The following is an 18606-nucleotide window of genomic DNA, read 5'->3' as shown; positions in this document are numbered from 1 at the left end:
TCCGGGAAATTCTTACATATCTAAGATGTTTGTCATCAGAAATCATTGTCTAAGGCAAATGCCACTTTTGTGCCCTCCCCCAAACACTTATAAAATAAAGTTGAGCCCCAGTCAGAGCAGAGATGCCTGCCTGGTGATCAGAAAGAATCTCCTGGGCTCTCTCATATAAACATATCACTAGAACCATAAGGCAATTAGAAATAATTACTAATTTGATAAAAATGGTATTTCAGGATGCTAAGTTGTATATCATTATCTTATTCAATTTTATTATTTGTATTTGCATAAATATGAAAATAACTAAGAATGAAGAAAGCATGGTTGGAAAGCATTAAGTACAGCTCCATATTTGACGCAAGAATTTTTCATGGCTATTTATAGTCCAAATGAGAAATATTACATAAATATATACCACTATGCATAGAAAAGAATGTTAATAATTAAATTATATTTCTCTATTCTTGCAAATTTTTTTTCTGGTTTCCAAAAAATATTAAGACAACAAAAATATATGAAAATACAATCTTAGTTCCATAGCCCAAGCAACAAGCATGTTATGTTTTTAAGGGAAACATGAATAAATAGTTTTTCAGTTTGTGCTCTAAGCATCAGTTTATGCTCTAATTCTAACTTTTGAATCATATTAATTATATATTTGCTAGATTTAATTTTATTAAAGGCTATAATTAAAATCAATATTTCCCTCTAATGTTTTGTTTTGAGAGATAGAGAGAGTGTGCAAGTTGGGGAGAGGGTCAGAGGAATAGAGAGAGGGAGAGAGGAAGAAAGAAAGAATCCATGCTCAGTGCAGAGCTCAATGCAGGGCTCAATCCCACAATCCTGGGATCATGACTTGAGCCAAAATCAAGAGCTCCATGCTCAATCGCTTGAGTCACCCAGGCATTATATTGTTTTTAATGTATAGAATAGAAACTATTATGAACTGAATGATTGTGTCCTTGAAGATCATGTGTTGAAACCCTACCTTTCATGTGATAGAATTCAGAAGTAGATCTTTTAGAAACCCTTTTCTAATTAGAATTAGATGAGGTCATGAGGATGAAGCCCTCATGAATGGGATTAGTGCACATAGGAAAGTCAGGGGATAGCAGTCTGCAACCCGGAGGACTCACTAGACCTTGACCATACTGGCTCCTTGATCATGACTCCTTGTCTCATGAAATGTGAAAAATAAGTTTCTGTTGTCTATAAACCACCCTGTCTTTAGTATTACTTTTATAGCAAGCTACGACAGAGACTTTCAAAAGTAACTCTCACATTCCTCAGATAAAGACTTAGCAATTCATTCAATTTTGAGCATTGCTTTAATTATTATTTACCTTTCAATTGTGTCTTCCTGGCTCTATCACTTACTTATTTTGTGGCCTTGAACACATTATATTCTCTGTTCTTCAGTCACCTCATTTATACAATATTTCAGACAAAGAGCTGAGTTAAACCTTGGGCTATAAAGCCTGACTTCTGTACAGGGACCCTAAAAACTAATAGGTAACTTTACAAATTTGAGGTGTGTATGTGTGTGTCTGTGTGTCTATGTGTCTGTGTGTTTGTTTTGGGCAATTTGTGGGGATTTGCCTCACACACACTTAGAAGAGTTTGTCTTCTATAACACACGATTATATATTACCCCATAGTTTTGGTATGTTTAAGTTCCTTAAAGTGCTCTGTGATCTCAGTAGCTGCTTTTGCTATTGCTAGAATTAAATTATAGAAAATTATGTGACCGAATAAACTTGTGCTCCAGGAACCACAACTTACAGGTTTGCTTAAATGGAAATTTGAAAACAGATAGGAAAAGAAATATTGATTTTGTGAAAAAAACAAACAAACAGCTAATGGAGCACATTAATTGTATTTTTAAAGAGAGTTTTCAGTTCTGGAGGTCTTTTATTCAGCGATATGCACTAAATATATTGTGTGTTTCATAATCAAAGTTTTCCTTAAACCAAATATTAGGTGATGTGAATTTCAAATGAAACTCATCTTTCAAAATGTCAATCATAGTAATACAGAAAAGCAAAGTTCTTCAAAATTGGAAACACTGCAACACTGAATGCCACAGTGAGCATTGCCACACTGCTAATGTTCAAAGTATTAATACTGAGAATACATGTATTTGTTAATTTTATCCTGCTTGTTGCTTTCATCATTACTTACCTAACAACTGGGACTCAGTATAAAAGATATTTTTCAAATACACAGTTGACAAATAGCTAGATCATTTATGATGGGAACTGATAGGTAGAGAAGTGAAAAGGTAAAAAAAAACTCATTTTCAGGAATTGTTGTAGCAAAATGCTATTGTAGTATTCCAAAATGTAAGAAAACCATTGCTATTATTAGAATTCTGTTATTTTAAATGCATAATGATACATATTTTTCAGAATGTGCCTGGCAAATAAAATTTTAGAGCTTTCTGATTTTTAACTCAACTTTAAAATTTTTACAAGTTGAATAACTGTTTTAAAAACAGACCCTAAATAAGCTTGTGTGATCATATAGTATTTTCTGATGCCTTCAAGGAAATTTGATTAGCAGTTACTTCATGCTGGTTTTAATAAATCATTACATTCAAAGCAGATGTGCTTTTCATAATCCTAAATTTAAATTCTTTCAGTCCTCTTTTCTTTTGAAGTGTGTATGTTATGCTCTCAAAAGCATTCAATTTTATATCAATAAAAATATTTAAATGCATAAGTTAAAGAGTGTTCCTTTTAAATAAGCATTCTAAACTACTATGAGGCTAAATTTGAATGTGAATTACTACACCTTTGAAGAATAGCTATATCATTAATCTGTAATCAGCCATTGACATATTCATTTGTTCAAGAGACCAGCTGTTGGTAGGGCAATTTTCATAAAATTAAGAAATCAATGTTATAACCATATGTAGTGTTTGATTTGATACAGAGGGGAATTAGTAATAAAACGAGAGCATAGTACTTCATAAAGAGATGACATTCACATAACCTTAACCCTTTGCATGAATAAATCTGATATTAAAAGTGTTTTATACTAAGAAATAGTTTTTTTCACCTTCCAATGTATGTCCTGTAAATCCTTTATTTATGTTTTGTAGATAAGTAATATAAAAAAAATAACAGCAAAAAGATGACCCAGTAAATATCATGTCCTTAGCATGAGTATCTGTGACTAGAAAGAAATAGATCCAGCAATAATTTATGAATAAATTTCCACATCACAAGTCATTTTAAAATTATAATATAATTACCATAATAAAAAAGGTTTTGATACAAAATATTTACTAAATCTAATGACTTGAGTATATGTAAAATATATTTATATAATTTATGTATATCAAAAATTAATTATTTAAATAAAAAGAAAAATAATTTAGATATAGAGATTATGTGATTGTCAAATCTGTCAACACAGAATAATAAATTATTTATAATCTATTCTTATAGAAAATAAGCAAATTATATACATTACTTTTACTGGCTAATTTTTTTGGAAGCTTATTTTGAGAGAGAGAGTGGGTGTGTACACACACGTGCAAGCAGGAGACGGGCAGAAAGAGAAGGAGGGAGAGAGTTCCAGGCAGGCTCCCTGCTGTCAGCACAGAGACTGACAAGGGCTGGATCTCATGAAGTGTGAGACCATGACCGGAGCCTAAATCAAGTGTCAGAAACTTAACTGACTGAGCCACCCAGGTGCCCCACAACATTGTATTCTTTTAATAAATTTTACTGAATTAAAATAATCTATAATAAGGGCACCTGGGTGGCTCAGCTAGTTAAAATCTGACTTCAGCTCATGATCTCGCAGTTGGTGGGTTCGAGCCCTGCATCCAGCTCTGTGCTGACAGTTCAAAGTCTGGAGCCTGCTTCGGATTCTGTGGCTCCCTCTCTCTCTGTCCCTCCCTGCTCACACTCTGTCTTTCTCTCAAAAATAAACAAACATTAAAAACTGAAAAGAATAATCTATACTACTTAAAATCTAGTGTTTATAAAATCTATAATATTAAAAATAAAAATTTTAAATATATTTTTGTTATAGATGATATTTATAAATGAGTATAAAAATATTCATGAAGACACATTGTTTAGTTTTATATTTTGTTCATAGTAATTTTATTTAAACACAGGAATTTGAGAGTATATAACTTTGCTTTGATTTTCTCTTAGTAGGTATCAGGGGCCCAGTTGAGCTGGGAGAGCCTAGCTGGCAAAGAAGACAATTAAAGCAGCAAGTCAGAAATTAAAGAGTTGGGACTAATCACTTACTGCAGTGGTACCAGCAAGATAGTAAAACTGGAGAAAGGCCAACAAGGCCCTTGCATTTGGGAAGTGCTGCGGGTCAGTTGGATCAACACAAAGGGTCTCACTTTTGGGCAGCCCTGAACAAAAGACTCCAGCAGTTTTATGCACTCTGAGTGGGGGAGGGGTTGAGGATAAGGGTGGAGCACAAGGCAGGAGGACTGGGAAGGAAAAGTACTGAGTACTGAGTTAAAAACTGACTTCAGGTTTCCCCCTCGCTTCCCATAAGGAAACCTCAATGCCAGAAGACCTGTCTCTGGCCAAGCCTTTGGATGGAGACCTAGGGATGAAGGTGCCTAGCAATGAAGGAATGAAGGCTAGGGATTTAAATATATCAAGAGAACGATCTTCTAGAATGCCTTAACAGAATTGCCCGGCAATTGTGGAGCCAGAAAGAAATATATAATTCTATCATTCTTACTATTGAAAATCAACTAACATTTACTGAGCATATGATATTAGTACATTTCACAAATGTTATTTTCTGCTTTCACTGAATTGAGTCCTCATTACAACTACATTGAGTGGATCATATATCCTCGAAACTAATAAAGTGCAGCTGAGAATGGTCGAGGTGCATGCACTAGGTTATACATTGGGTAAAAGGTTGAAACCCTTTATTCTGTTTCTGCTGATATTCAGAAATATTTTATCACTACATATCTGCTTGGGCACAAGACACTCAAAATGATAGATAATCCATGACAATGTAAATAGCTGCTGTGTACCTATTTCTCTCACTTTTCAGGCACTTTTTTTCTGCTGTCAAGAGACCTCTTTTGAACTGACAGGAAATAGCAAGCATACAGTTCAGAGGGACACACTTTGTCATGTTAAGAAAATGATATCTTTGAGATTTTATGGTTGATATCAGTTCAACTGTTTCTGCTACAATTTTTTTCTGCTGCAGTTTTAGTATAGATTTTTGGTTGAGCTTATAGTATTTATTTAAATCATATAATAAAATCTCTCTGCTTTAGTTAAATACATTTTGGAATTGTATTTATTATTATGGGATGGATCCTAAAAAAGACAAAGATGCCGCTTTAAGTATTAAAATAACCGAAGACAGCATCCTATACATTTTCCTTCTTGCATCTTTGCATTGATGTTAAGTAGGAGCTGGGTATACAAAAAATGAACAATACATTATTTGTGCTTTCAAGTAGCTTAACAGATAAAAAGGTTAATAGACATATAGGTAAGCAATTATAAAATGGAATCAAAAACAATACAATAGTGGGAAACTATTGAAACAAATAGGCTATAAATCAACCCATAGCTAGATAAACACAGAATTCTTGACCAAAGTATTACTATGAAGTAGATATAAGAGTAGTCATTAGGAAAAATGGCATTCCAAGAAAATGAAATACCATATGTACAATCCTGGAAGACAAAGAAAACATAGCTCCTCTTGGGAATTCCAAGGAATTATGTGTGATTGGAATACATATCATGGGCGCTGAGAGGTAAAGTTTAGAAAGGAACAAGAAGTGTCCTTAAGAGTTTCAGGTTCAGTAGTTATAGAGGTGAGTCTAAGTGACAAGTAGTGAAGGGCCTTAGGTTGTCATGCTAAAGTTTGGATTCCCCATCAGCAATAGTAAGCTTCTGCAAAGGTTTAAACAGGGAAGAAGTATAATCAGTCTTTCATTTTCTAATCACCTTGGGTGCAAGGTAGAGAATGCTTTGGTAACAGTCAAACTGGGAGCAGAACAATTAACAGGTTGTGATAATTTAAATGAATGAGAGTGACAAACCGAAATAATGTAAATAGAAGTAAAGAAACTTGATGGATTTTAATGATATTAAGATCCTTGGTTATTGAAACAAAGATAATACAGTGATCAAAAAAATTATGTTGTCTTGGTCCCTTCAGGCTGCTCTACAAAATACCGTAGACTGGGTGGCTTCTAGACAACAGACTTTTTCACAGTTCTGTAAGCTGAAAGGCACAAAATCAAGGTTTATAGTAGATTCAGTGCCTGGTGAGATCCTACCTGTTAGTTCATAGATGGCTGTTTTTCTCTCTGTTTTCACATGGCCAAAGGGATCTTTCTGGGGTTTCTTTTATAAAGACATTAATTTCATTCATAAGAGCTCTGAACTTATGATCTAATCATTTCTCAAAGAACTTACCTCCAGATACTATCACACTGAGGATTAGGTTTCAACATGAATTTTGATAGGGACACAAATATTCAGTGTTAACATTTTTGGTCTGACAAGAAAACAGTGATATAGCCTCCAAATACTGATATGAGGGCCACAGGAAGAACAGAAAATTAGTTGTGAGGCAGAAAGAATTTCTTCCTAGACAGACTATTTGAACCTCTAGTACCTCCAGTACCACGCTATTATGTGGTACTCAAGAGAAAGGTTTGAGTCGGACATATGACATGAATAGCAGGCAGTGGCCTACACTTAACTCTTTAGAAGGGTTCTGAATGATTTAAATTTCAAAATTACAACAGGTTTCAAAGTAACTTGTCACCAAATAAAATACAAATCTCTAGAACAACTCACATTTACCCTAACCATACACTATTATGACAGGAGGCAGAACGTGATAGGAGGAAATGTCTGTAACGTGTTTACCTTTGTACTGAAATGTTATTTCACTTTGTATCACAAAAAGGCTAGTAATTGTCCCCCTGAAACCCAACTCTAAAAAACGAAAAACTTAAATTTTATGTGCTATATTCCAGTAAAGCCAATCAATCAACCAACCAACCAATAAACTAATAAAAAAGAGAGAAACCTTTTGGATATTCTTCATTTATCCCATAAAAGTCTGATGAATGTGAGATGAAATGTGTGTGTGTATTGAAAGCGTGCATATTTAATAGAAATGTTCGAAACCAATTTGTCGGAGGCCAGCTCTGGCAGGTCCAGGGGTCCCTGGAGGATGGACAGTGTCGGCGAGGGAGAGATGAGAGAGGCCACGAGAGTCTTTCTGATCACCAGGCAGACATCTCTTCTCTGACTGGGGCTCAACTTTATTTTATCATTAAGTGTTTGGGGGACGGCACAGAAGTGGCATTTGCCTTAGACAATGATTTTTGATGACAAACTTCTTTGATATGTAAGAATTTCCTGGAACATAGATTTGTAGAAGACTCCTGCATAACCTTTATCAATAGTGATTGAGGTAGGGGATTTAGATGCTTATCCTATGGGTAATGAAGGTATCTTTAGCATACTAGACAAAGTATTTAGCATAAAAAGGATGAAGTTACTTCTTTGTGAGCAGGGCTCAATAGCTTGTTTAAAGAGGATTAAGAAAAACAGGTCTTTCAGGAAACACCTTTGCTCCCATAATCACAAAAGAAGTTCCTCAGTAGCTTCCTTCGCAGGGAGCAATCAGCATATTCAAGGCCAGAATAGGTCACTCACAAATGCCTGGGGGGCTGGTGCTCCAAGCAGAAACAATTGGGTGGGAATGGATATCTCTCCTTAACTCTAAATTAGGCTCTTTGTCTCAGGGCCAGACTCAATTATAACTCTTGTGTTCTTAGCCCCCTTTATTATCTAAGTCTTGGATCTGCAAGGCCCTTAGGAAGAGCCTTTTGACAATCATCCACAATGCTTTCATTTGAAGTCTCTTTTGAAAAGGCAGTAATATGCTTTTCCTTATGAGGAATCTGTGTGGGGAATATCGGTCTGATTTGGAATATTGTGAGGCCTGGTCAATACCAGCAGCCTCATTTCCAACATGAGCCAGTAGTAGCAGAAGGAGATACCAGTTTTCGTTTCTCACGTCAGGAGCTGTGCAAACGCTGCCATTTCCTCGCTGTGACTATTATCCAGCAAGGCCAGTGCAGCTCCCAGCACCAATTGTCAAGAAATATATATTTTAAAAGGTGAATGTGGTCACACAGATGAATAACTATTTGAACCCATGAGTTTGACCAAAGTTTATAGAAAGGAGGCTACGCTTTAAGTCTTTTTCCCCTGAATTCTCAATGTAATTATCTTCATTTGGTTTTTGTTATTTTAAGTCAAAATATGAATTGCATTGAAGGCATGCCAATTTGTAAAATAATCTTATTAAAATATTATGCTCGAAAAAAAGAGGGGTGCCTGGGTGGCTCAGTTGATTAAGCATCAATTCTTGATCTTGGCTCAGGTCATGATCTCATGGTTCATGAAATTGAGACCCACATGTTGCTCTGAACTCAGCGTGGAACCTGCTTGGGATTCTCTCTCTCCTTCTCTCTTTCTCTTCCCCTCCCTTGATCTAGCTCTCGATTCAATATTCAGTATCAATGTGTCTCATGTTTCATTAGTGTTATTTTTCTAGAACATTATCTTCTGTCTCTTATTATCATTTTCAGCTATTATTATATTTCTCAATGTTTCTTCTTATGACACTAAAATTTTCATAATACTCCACCTAACAACTATGTATTTAACATTCTTATCAAATGAAACAGATAGACAATGATGGACCATTAAATAGGTATCCACAAAATTTTTAAAAATATATGAAATTTTAAAAATACTTATTTATTTTCAGAGAGAGAGACCATGCATGCGTGTGTGTGTGTGTGTGTGTGTGTGTGTGTGTGTGTGAGGGAGGAAGGGAAGAGCAAGAGAGGGAGAGAGAATCCCAAACAGGCTCTGCACTGTCATCACAGAGCCCAGTGGGGGTGGGGAGGTTGATCTCATGGACTGTGAGTTCATGACCTGAGCCGAAATCAAGAGTCTGACAATTAACTAACTGAGCCACCAGGTGCTCTTTTCCTCCTCTGCCGCAGTCACACTCTCTCTAAAGTAAAACTATAAATAAATAAATATCTACATAACAGATTTTCTAAATGCAGTAGGATTGAAAAAATCAATGTTAACCAGGGGAATAAGTTTAGGAATTCCCTGAGCTTGTACCCATGGGTTAACAAGGCATAAAAGAATAGGAAACCTCAGGATGAAAGCATCCAAGATTAGATAAACAAGGTTAGGTATTCAGGGCAGAAGGGCCCCTCCCTCCCCCACCTTAGTACAATAGCAGAAAGCCGCTTTCATAGGAAGGAAGGACCAAAATAGGTAAACAGGTAAATGGGGCTATAGTTTTGCCTCTGGGCAAAGTTGCCCAGAGGTGAGCTAATTAGCAAAAGAATGGTGCCTTGTTGACCCTGAGGTGGCAAGCTCTGTCTGTCTAATCCCCTAGGCTAGCTGAGATAAACAGATGCAGGAGCCCCTCATGCCCACCTAACACAACCTTCTTCCTGGCACCAGGACTCTGTTTTATATTGACCCAAATTCCTAACACCATGTATTTTCAAAACCCCCTTTCCCTCATGCCCATGAGTTAATGTTCATGGATTCATTGTCTCTTTGTGCACATCCATCACACTTGTAAGCCTTCTGATCTTAATAAAAACAGAGCGAGGACCCTTATTTGGGGCTCCTGTCTCCTCTTGGACATTAGCCTCTCTCTCATTTTAATCCTGCAGGACAAGAGAGAATTCCAGACCCAGAGTCTATGACATATTAATATATCTCCAAATCATAAAACGCAATTCTAAATATCCTACCTGTCTAAGAAGAAATCCCATGTGGAAATGGAATGTATTTTGAATATATTTTGAATGGAATGATAATGAAAACAATGTATCACAATTGGAGAAGGTGCAGCTATAGGAATGCTTAAAGGGAGATCTTAGATTTATTTATTATATTAGGAAAGAAATACATTTAAAGTCAGTTACCTAGCTTTCCAACATAAGATTGAAAACCACAAAGCTAAATTCAAAATAATAAGAAGAGAAAAATTATCTAGGAAAAAATTCAGAGAGGTCCTCTGAATAAATTAATAAAATCTATAAAAATTGAAAAAATTCATCAAGAATAGTTTAATAGAAAATACAAATTATAAGTATTTTTAATTTTCATTTTTATGTTCCCTCAAATTCTTAACATACAAATCTTTATTTCATTGGTTTGTTTATTGGAAACTCTGGCTTTATCATTTTTATTTCATTAGGAAAAGATTGGTCATTATTTTGTCAATTATTTTTAGCATCTTTTCCTATTCTCTTTCTGGAATGCTAATTGCACATATAGTAGACTATTTACCCTTTTTTATTTTCTTCAAGTTTTAAAACATTTTATTTGCATATTAAAAATATGTACAACCTGACAATTAAAATCATTTGAACAAAAAACATGGCATTCTGATTAAGCTGCATTTTACTACCTGCAGGACAACTTGGACCAGCTTGATTTTTAATCTAGATTCTACTGTCTTCCCACCCAGCTTCTTCCTTCCCCAACACGCAAACTCTTTATTTCCCCTGCTGTCCAGACAGGTGGGAAAGGCTGGAGCAGCCTTCCTTGTCAGTAGTTCTGGATTCTTTCATGTGAGAAGAGATAGCACAGTCACTTAAGCTTGATCCAACCTCTTTGTGTCTTACAAAGTTAAATAGCTCAGAGAAGGAAATGACGACAGCAGTGCTTGTGGGATGTAATGCATACTGGTGGTGCACGCCTCCTTACAAGACCTTACAATGCACCTGCTTGCTTCTCCTGTGCAATAGTTTCTTTTGAAGGCAATGAATTCTGTCTTCTTAAATTTTTGACTTACCAAATTTATCAATCTCACCCTTATGGGGTTTGTCAGATATGTTTGCAGAAGAAAGGGAGTCAGAAGTGCCAAGCCAGCAGAGTCCAGCCTGAGCAGTGGCCCCTGCCCAGTGCCTAGACTATTTACTTTAATTTCATATTTTACTTATGATTTGTTCATGCCTATATCTATCTATCTATCTATCTATCTATCTATCTATCTATCTATCATCTATGTGTTTTACTTCTGCAATTTTATTTCATAGCTTTTATTGTGTTCTCCTTAAAATATTTGAGCATGCTTGTCATAACTTTTACACTTTTCTACAAATCCTATCATTTTTGTTTCTATTGTTTGATTTATCTATTTGCTATGTATCCTATTTTTCTGCTTCCTCATATGTCTAATACTTTATATGATGTCAAACATTGTGAATTTTATGTTGTGGAATACTTGATTTTGTTTTGTTTTGATTTTTCTTTTAAGAAAAATTGCAATTTTTATTAGTGGGCAGTTGAGTTTTTGGAACATGAGTTCTCTCAAGTTGAGGCTTGTTTTAAGCTATTTTGGGCAGACCAGAACAGTGTTTACTTTGTGGCTAGTTCAACTCCACTACTGTGATGCAACTCTTCCTGGGTTTCCATTGAATGTCCCACATATTTAACAGGTCTCTATATTTTCACTGTTGGCCATTCTAACACTTTCTGCCCTTTTTGAATTAATGGGAATTTTTCAACTTATAGCTCTTATGTATTTTTTTTTTTTTTTTACTGAAAGTTCATTTTTGTCTTGCATTTTGGAATTTCTTTCTACAAATTCACAGATTAGTATCGAGCCAAAACTCCAGTGGATCCCTACCTAGATTTTTCTAGAGCTCTTTTGCAAAATGCTTCCTCTTTCATGTTACTCTGCCTCACACATTCTAGCTTTCTTAGGCTTCCTGAATTCCTCATCGTCCCCTTCTATTCAAAGTAGTGTCTGACTCTGTGTCTTCTCCCTCTCTGGAAGTCCAGAGCAATGATTTCCTTTGTGAACAATTATAGTTTTATTCTGACTCTTTTTCAGTGACTGAAAACTTGTTTCTGTATTTTTGACCATCTTTATAGTTATTTATGGTGTGGGCATAAGTACAGATTCTGTTACTACCTCATAACTAAAACTAAAATTCTCAATATTTTTTAAAGAAAAGTTAGTAATTGGAAGAGAAAATTGTCTATGGCGACATCACAGTTTTTGCTAATGAAACAGTGTAAAATAGAGCAGCAGAAAGGATGCTAGAGAACATGATCATTTTAATTATTTTTATCTGAGTCATATATGATAAAGCAAATCCAAGAAGATATATGGATGGACAAATATGAGTAATTGCTTCTGAACTCTAAGTCACTAGCAACCTGAAATGCCTACATTTTGTCCTGAGTTGCAAGAGGATTTTGCCTCAATTTATTGGTCCAATATTCTCCATACATCTTTTGTTCAATCATGTTTTCTTGCACAATATAAGGAACCGTATGTAGAATCATTTAAAAACTATCATAGAAAGCCACCTGGGTGGCTCAGTTTGTTAAGTGTCTGTTTCTTCATTTTGGCTCCTGTCATGATATCATGGTCTGTGGGTTTGAGCCCCACATCAAGTTCTGCATTGACAGTGTGGAGCCTGCTTGGGATTCTCTCTCTTTCTCTCTCTCTCTCTCTCTCTGCCCTTCCCCTATTCTATCTCAAAATAAATAAATAAAACTTTAAAAAAAGTATCATAGAGTGGGCTCTACCTGTGGTCATCACAGGACTCTATTACTTCTTCAGTTATTCCATATGTTTTGTCTAACATTAACTGAGAAAATGTTGCTCTGAGTAAATTTTTACAAATAAAAAACAAAAAGTTTTCTAGGATTCGAGTATTCAGTTGTTTTAAAATCTTTTTAAATCTGTAATCTGTTTAGCTCTACAAATTGGATGTTATCATCTAATACCATTAATGCAGAATATAAAAGAACAGTTTCTGGATTTATGTAATATGATGTTATTATTCATTTATAAAGAAATGTAAGAGCCTTTGAAAGAGAGTTTTATAACATTCCAGTTACTAGGCAAGACAGAGGTGGTTATATAACTACCTCCATATTAGAAAAAAAACTAAACTTTTAATCAATTCATGTGTAACCTAAATCAGATAAATTATTTTTTTCAGAGTCAAATTAAAAATCAAGCTAAATAATATTTTTAACAAATAAAAATATATGTAAACAAAATATACTTCTGTAACTTTTTATTTGTTTTCTCATTTTAAAAGTACCAAAAATAGGGGCATCTGTGTGGCTCAGTCAGTTGTGTCAGACTCTTGATTTCAGTTCAGGTCTTGATCCCAGGGTCATGGGATCCACCCCTATATTAGGCTCCTTGGTGGGTGTGGAGACTGCTTAAGATTCTTTCTCTCTCCCTCTGTCCCTCTCCCCAACTCATTCTCTCTCTCTCTCCCTCTCTCAAATTAAGAATAAACAGTACAAAAAAACCCACTGTATATATTTTTCACAACTTTTATGGAAATCATGGCTATGACTATCTGTATGCATGTCTCCTGATATTTGTAGTTTAATATTTATTGGGTATGTTGATCATTTAATTCTACATTTAAGTACACAGGATTTTTGCTCACAATAAGTAAATATTTAAACTTATATATGTTGCAAAAGAATGTGTTATCATAGATAATATATTATAGTTTCATTTACAATCAATGTTTCCTTTTTTTTTTTAATTTGAGAGAGAGAGTGCACATGGGTTGGGGAGAGGGACAGAGAGAGAGAGAGAGAGAGAGAGAGAGAGAGAGAGAGAGAATCCCAAGTCGTCCTCATGCTCAGCACAGAATCCCCTGGAGGGCTGGGTTCCCAAACTGTGGGATCACAATCTGGGTCAAAATCAAGTCAGTTGCCTGACTGACAGAGCCACCCAGGCATCCCCCTTTCAATTAATCTTCACTCACTAGTATTTACCAGCACTTATTTAATTTACTAAGTTGACAAAAATTATTAGAATATTTTTAAGATCTCACTAATACATTATCAAAAACAATAAATGCAAAAAAAATCAAATTGTGGTTATTACCCTGAAGTGAGATTCTTTATAAAAATGCAGTTTTCTTTATTGTTTAAGGTATTGTAATATAAAATATAATTATAGAAGATAACGAAATTGAAACAATTGGCTCCTGGCAATCTTGAAAATACATTATTTTTTATTTTTCTTCACCGTAATCTAGAGATAGAATAGACACTGAAATAAAATAATGGAATGTATGTCTGTTGAAACTGTACACAGACCTGGCCTATTTTTCCTCTTTTTGTGACAAGAAATTATCATGAAAAGAGCTGTTATAGACCTGGTATCATTCTTGACAGAATCTTAGAACAGAAAAGAACTCATGTTCTGCCTTCTTTGACATTGTAGGGTAGACTATTTTTACTTTACAAGAACTGAGAGTAAACTGTATCCTCCCCCAGAGGATATTTCAATTTAAGTTTTGAAAACTGTATATAAAGATAAGCAATTTAATAAAGCATTTATATAAGTCAAGAAGCATTTAGTCAAGAACAGAAACATTCCAATAAACTGAATTAAGACAAGTTGAGAAAGAAAATTGAAGAGGGATATTGATGATATAGTCAATGTAGTATCACTTTTGCTTTTACTGAATGTGATGAAAATTTTGCTATATTATATACTCATGTCTGCCTTTTATCAGTATCCTACAGATTATGAAATAAGCATCCAGTTTAAAATCATTTGACACTATGTTTTTCTTGAATATATGTCCTTTTTGTTTTGTTTTCAAAATCAACATATACACAAATATTAATACAATAAATACACATATTAATCAATATATATTGATAAATATATTATGACAAATAGACATATTAATCAATAAATATTTCTATATTATTACATTTAGGTATATATCTTAATTTGATATTTTATTATATGCATTTACGGTTTCATATAATTTAATTAATGTTAAATTCCAATCAGGCAATAAATTTATGAAACTTTCTTGAAACACTTATTGGATCTTTTTAACCTAAAGGAGCCAAGCTAGAGAATTTTAGTTACAAGTAACTGAATTGATAAAAAATGATACAAATAAAATGTCTAATATTAAATTATAAGTTGTCTATTTGAACTTGTATAAGACTTAATTTGCTGCATAAGATGTTATTTGCTGCCCTCCAAAAAGAAAAGAGAATATTTCCCATACTTTGATATCAAGATTGGGTATTTATTCAGATTATTTTTCTGATTCAAATCTTTACTTTTAAGGATTCAACAACCATTAAATCCAGCAATTCCTGGAAATTTATATTTCCAGAAATTCTCAGAAATTTATATAAAGGAAATGAAATCACTCTCTTAAAAAGATATCTGCACCCCCATGCTCATTTCAGCATTATTTACAATACTTAAGACATATAAGCAGCATAAAGATTCATGGATGGGTGGATAAAGAAAATGTGATATATATGTATATAGAACTCTTGTGTATCTGTATGTGTATATATGTATATATGTATATGTGTGTACACACACACACACACACAACGGAAGATTATTCCATAATTAAAAATGAAATACTGCCATTTTCAAAAGCACTGATAAATCTTGAATGCATTATGTTAAGTGAAATAAGTCAGACAAAGACAAACATTGCATGATCTCATTTTTATATGGAATCTAATGAAGAATGAACTCATTAGATAAGAAGAATGGATTGGTGGTTGCCAGAGGACAGTGAGGGGTCTGGGGGTGGGAAAAATGATTGAAAGAAGTCAAAAGGTACTAACTTTTAACTGAAAGATGAATAAGCCCTGGGGATATAATGTACAGCATGGTGACTACAGTGAACAATAATGTATTGTATATTTGAAAATTGCTAAGAGAGTAAATCTGAAAAGTTCTCATCACAAGGGAAAAATTGAAGCTATGTAAGGTGATAGATGTTAATTAAACTTATCCTAGTAATCATTTTGTAGTATATACATATATTAAATCATGATGTTCCACACCTAAAACTAATAAAATGTTGTATATAAATTATATCTCAATAAAAATGATTTGATGGCTAATGGTTTATGTTTATGTATGTGTATATTTAGATCACACATAATTTTGTGAATATGAATTCAACAGTGGATAAAACATAATATTTTTATTCATGTCATCCTGTTTCATAAACATAATTATATAATTCTATATTTTAGTTGTAATAATTTATAAAATAGACCCTGGAGATCTATTTTAATTTATTGTTTTCTATAAAATATATATGATATAAATATTTATGAAGGTGATTTTAACTTTTAAGGAAATTTTTTATACTGGTCCTAAAACAATAAAATTTTTTTCAAATTAAAAAATATCTTCATATACCTTTTAATGTAATTCTTTTCAAATGACTACATATTAAACTGCTTTCATCACACTCAACACAGAATAAAAAGGATGTTTTAAGTGATCTTTTAAGGAATGTATTTTTATCTTCTCATAATGTTACTGTAAGAAACAAATGATACACTGAAGATAGTTTTAAATCAGCTGCCTATGCTATATTGCTTTCTCTTCACAAGTAATTGATGTTAAGAAATGTTCACTTTTGTTTTATTTGATATATTACATACAAAACAGTGTTCTAAAATCTCAATTATAAAAATCTTTAACTAGTAGAATAATCATGCTATAGATACCCACATTTCTGTCCTTTTTTGAGAACTACACAATGTTAAATTGTGATTTTTCTTTATATTACTGAAATTAAAGTTATCCCACACAACAGTTCAATCATCAATCATCTTGAATGCGACATGATATATGATTCTTATCTTATAAGGTCTAACATAATTATCCTTTACTCTCCACAACCATACTCTCTTTTGATCCATTCTGTTATGTATTTAAAAACGCTAAATACATGTTTAAGTCAGATGCAAATATGTGGAGGAAATTACATTAAAAAGTAAAATTCAGAAAATACAATCCTCAACAAATGTATATGCTTAAAAAATATCTTACTATTAGCCAACTCTATTCAAGAAAAGAAAATGGAATAATTTTTTTTTTAATTTATTTCTGAGAGAGAGAAAGACAGCATGAACAGGGGGAAGGTCAGAGAGAGAGGGAGATACAGAATCTGAAACAGGCTCCAGGCTCTGAGCTGTCAGCACAGAGCCCGACATAGGGCTCAAACCCACCAACTGTGAGGTCATGACCTGAGCTGAAGTCAGACGCTTAACCAACTGAGCCACCCAGGTGCCCCGAAAATGGAATAATTTTGATAAATTAGTCCATGAGCTGCTTCCTTGAGAAATCAAGTTAGATTGGCATTTGTCATGTCTTTTTCAGATAAAGACATTGGTATTTGTTTTAAATTGTGCTGTGGTAATCCCACAGGTTAGAGCTGGAGGGCCAAAAGGGAACTGATCTTATTTATTTAAAATTATCATGTCTTAGAGATATCCCTGACCGTATATGTCTTTTAAAAAGAATACTATTAATTATCTACAGTGTAAAAGGAATTTTCAGTTTCTCCTAAAGACAGAGTAAAAGGACTTGGCTAACTTGCTGCCAGAAATAACAAGACAAGACAAATACATGAAGCAGCCATTTTCAAGATGCTGGCAATCAGGCAACACAGGACAATAATCACTGAGAGAGAGCAAACAAACAAGATAAACTCTAATTTTCTACTTTGAGAGAAACCAGGTTTTGGCATTGGTAGGGTCACCCCGGGTTGAACCCACCAAATACCATGTGTTGAAGAAACTGAGCTGAGAGAACAAGGAGAGCAAGACTGGGGAAATTTTCAGGACAGAGCACCAGGCAGAAGAAAGTTACACAAAAAGAGCTTCTAAGATAGACAGCCCCTCCCCTTAGCATTGAGCAGAGCCCTGGTGGACTCATGGTACAGATGCACTAAAGAGATCATAGATTTCAAGAATTACGTAAGACCAGGGGCACCTGGGTGGCTCAGTCGGTTAAGCGTCCTACTTCAGTTCAGGTCATGATCTCACAGTTCGTGGGTTCGAGCCCTTCGTCGGGCTCTGTGCTGACAGCTCTATATCAGATTCTGTGTCTCCCCCTCTCTCTGACCCTCCCCTGCTCACGCTGTCTCTCTCTCTCTCTCTCTCTCTCTCTCAGAAATAAATAAAACATTAAAAAAAAAAGAATTACATAAGACCAGATAAATAAACCATCCGAGCTGAGTACAGATAATGATGTCTGACATTTACACACACCTGAGAATATTGTCAGTTTCTACCAATCAAATTAGAACACCTCATCACTGACAGAGTACTTGGCCCTGTGCTCATAGACACCCTGCTTTGGTAGTAGGAAATAGTTACGTGAAGAACTTGGAGAATACAATCCACACAACTGACTGGGAAACATGGTTTAAAAATCACATATCTGATAAAGCACTACCGTTCAGAATCTATAAACAATCCTTAAATTCACTAATGGAAATACAATCTATCAAAAATGGGCAAAATATTTGGGCAGAAACTGCACCAAAGAAGATGTATGGATAGCCAATAAGTACATAAAAATATACTTGTGATATTATTTTACACTAAGGAAACAAATAATGAAACTACTAAGAATTGCCACTATGAACTTGTTAGAATGGCTAAAATTAGAAGATTGGCCATAACAAGTTCTGAGGAATATTATCCAGGTCATGATCTTATTTGG

Source organism: Hyaena hyaena, unplaced genomic scaffold (genome assembly GCF_003009895.1).
Source record: "Hyaena hyaena isolate Hyena2069 unplaced genomic scaffold, ASM300989v1 scaffold_486, whole genome shotgun sequence".
NCBI classification, from domain to species: domain Eukaryota; kingdom Metazoa; phylum Chordata; class Mammalia; order Carnivora; family Hyaenidae; genus Hyaena; species Hyaena hyaena.
The sequence above is the reverse complement of the archived record's forward strand: the minus strand, read 5'-3'. Positions refer to the sequence as shown.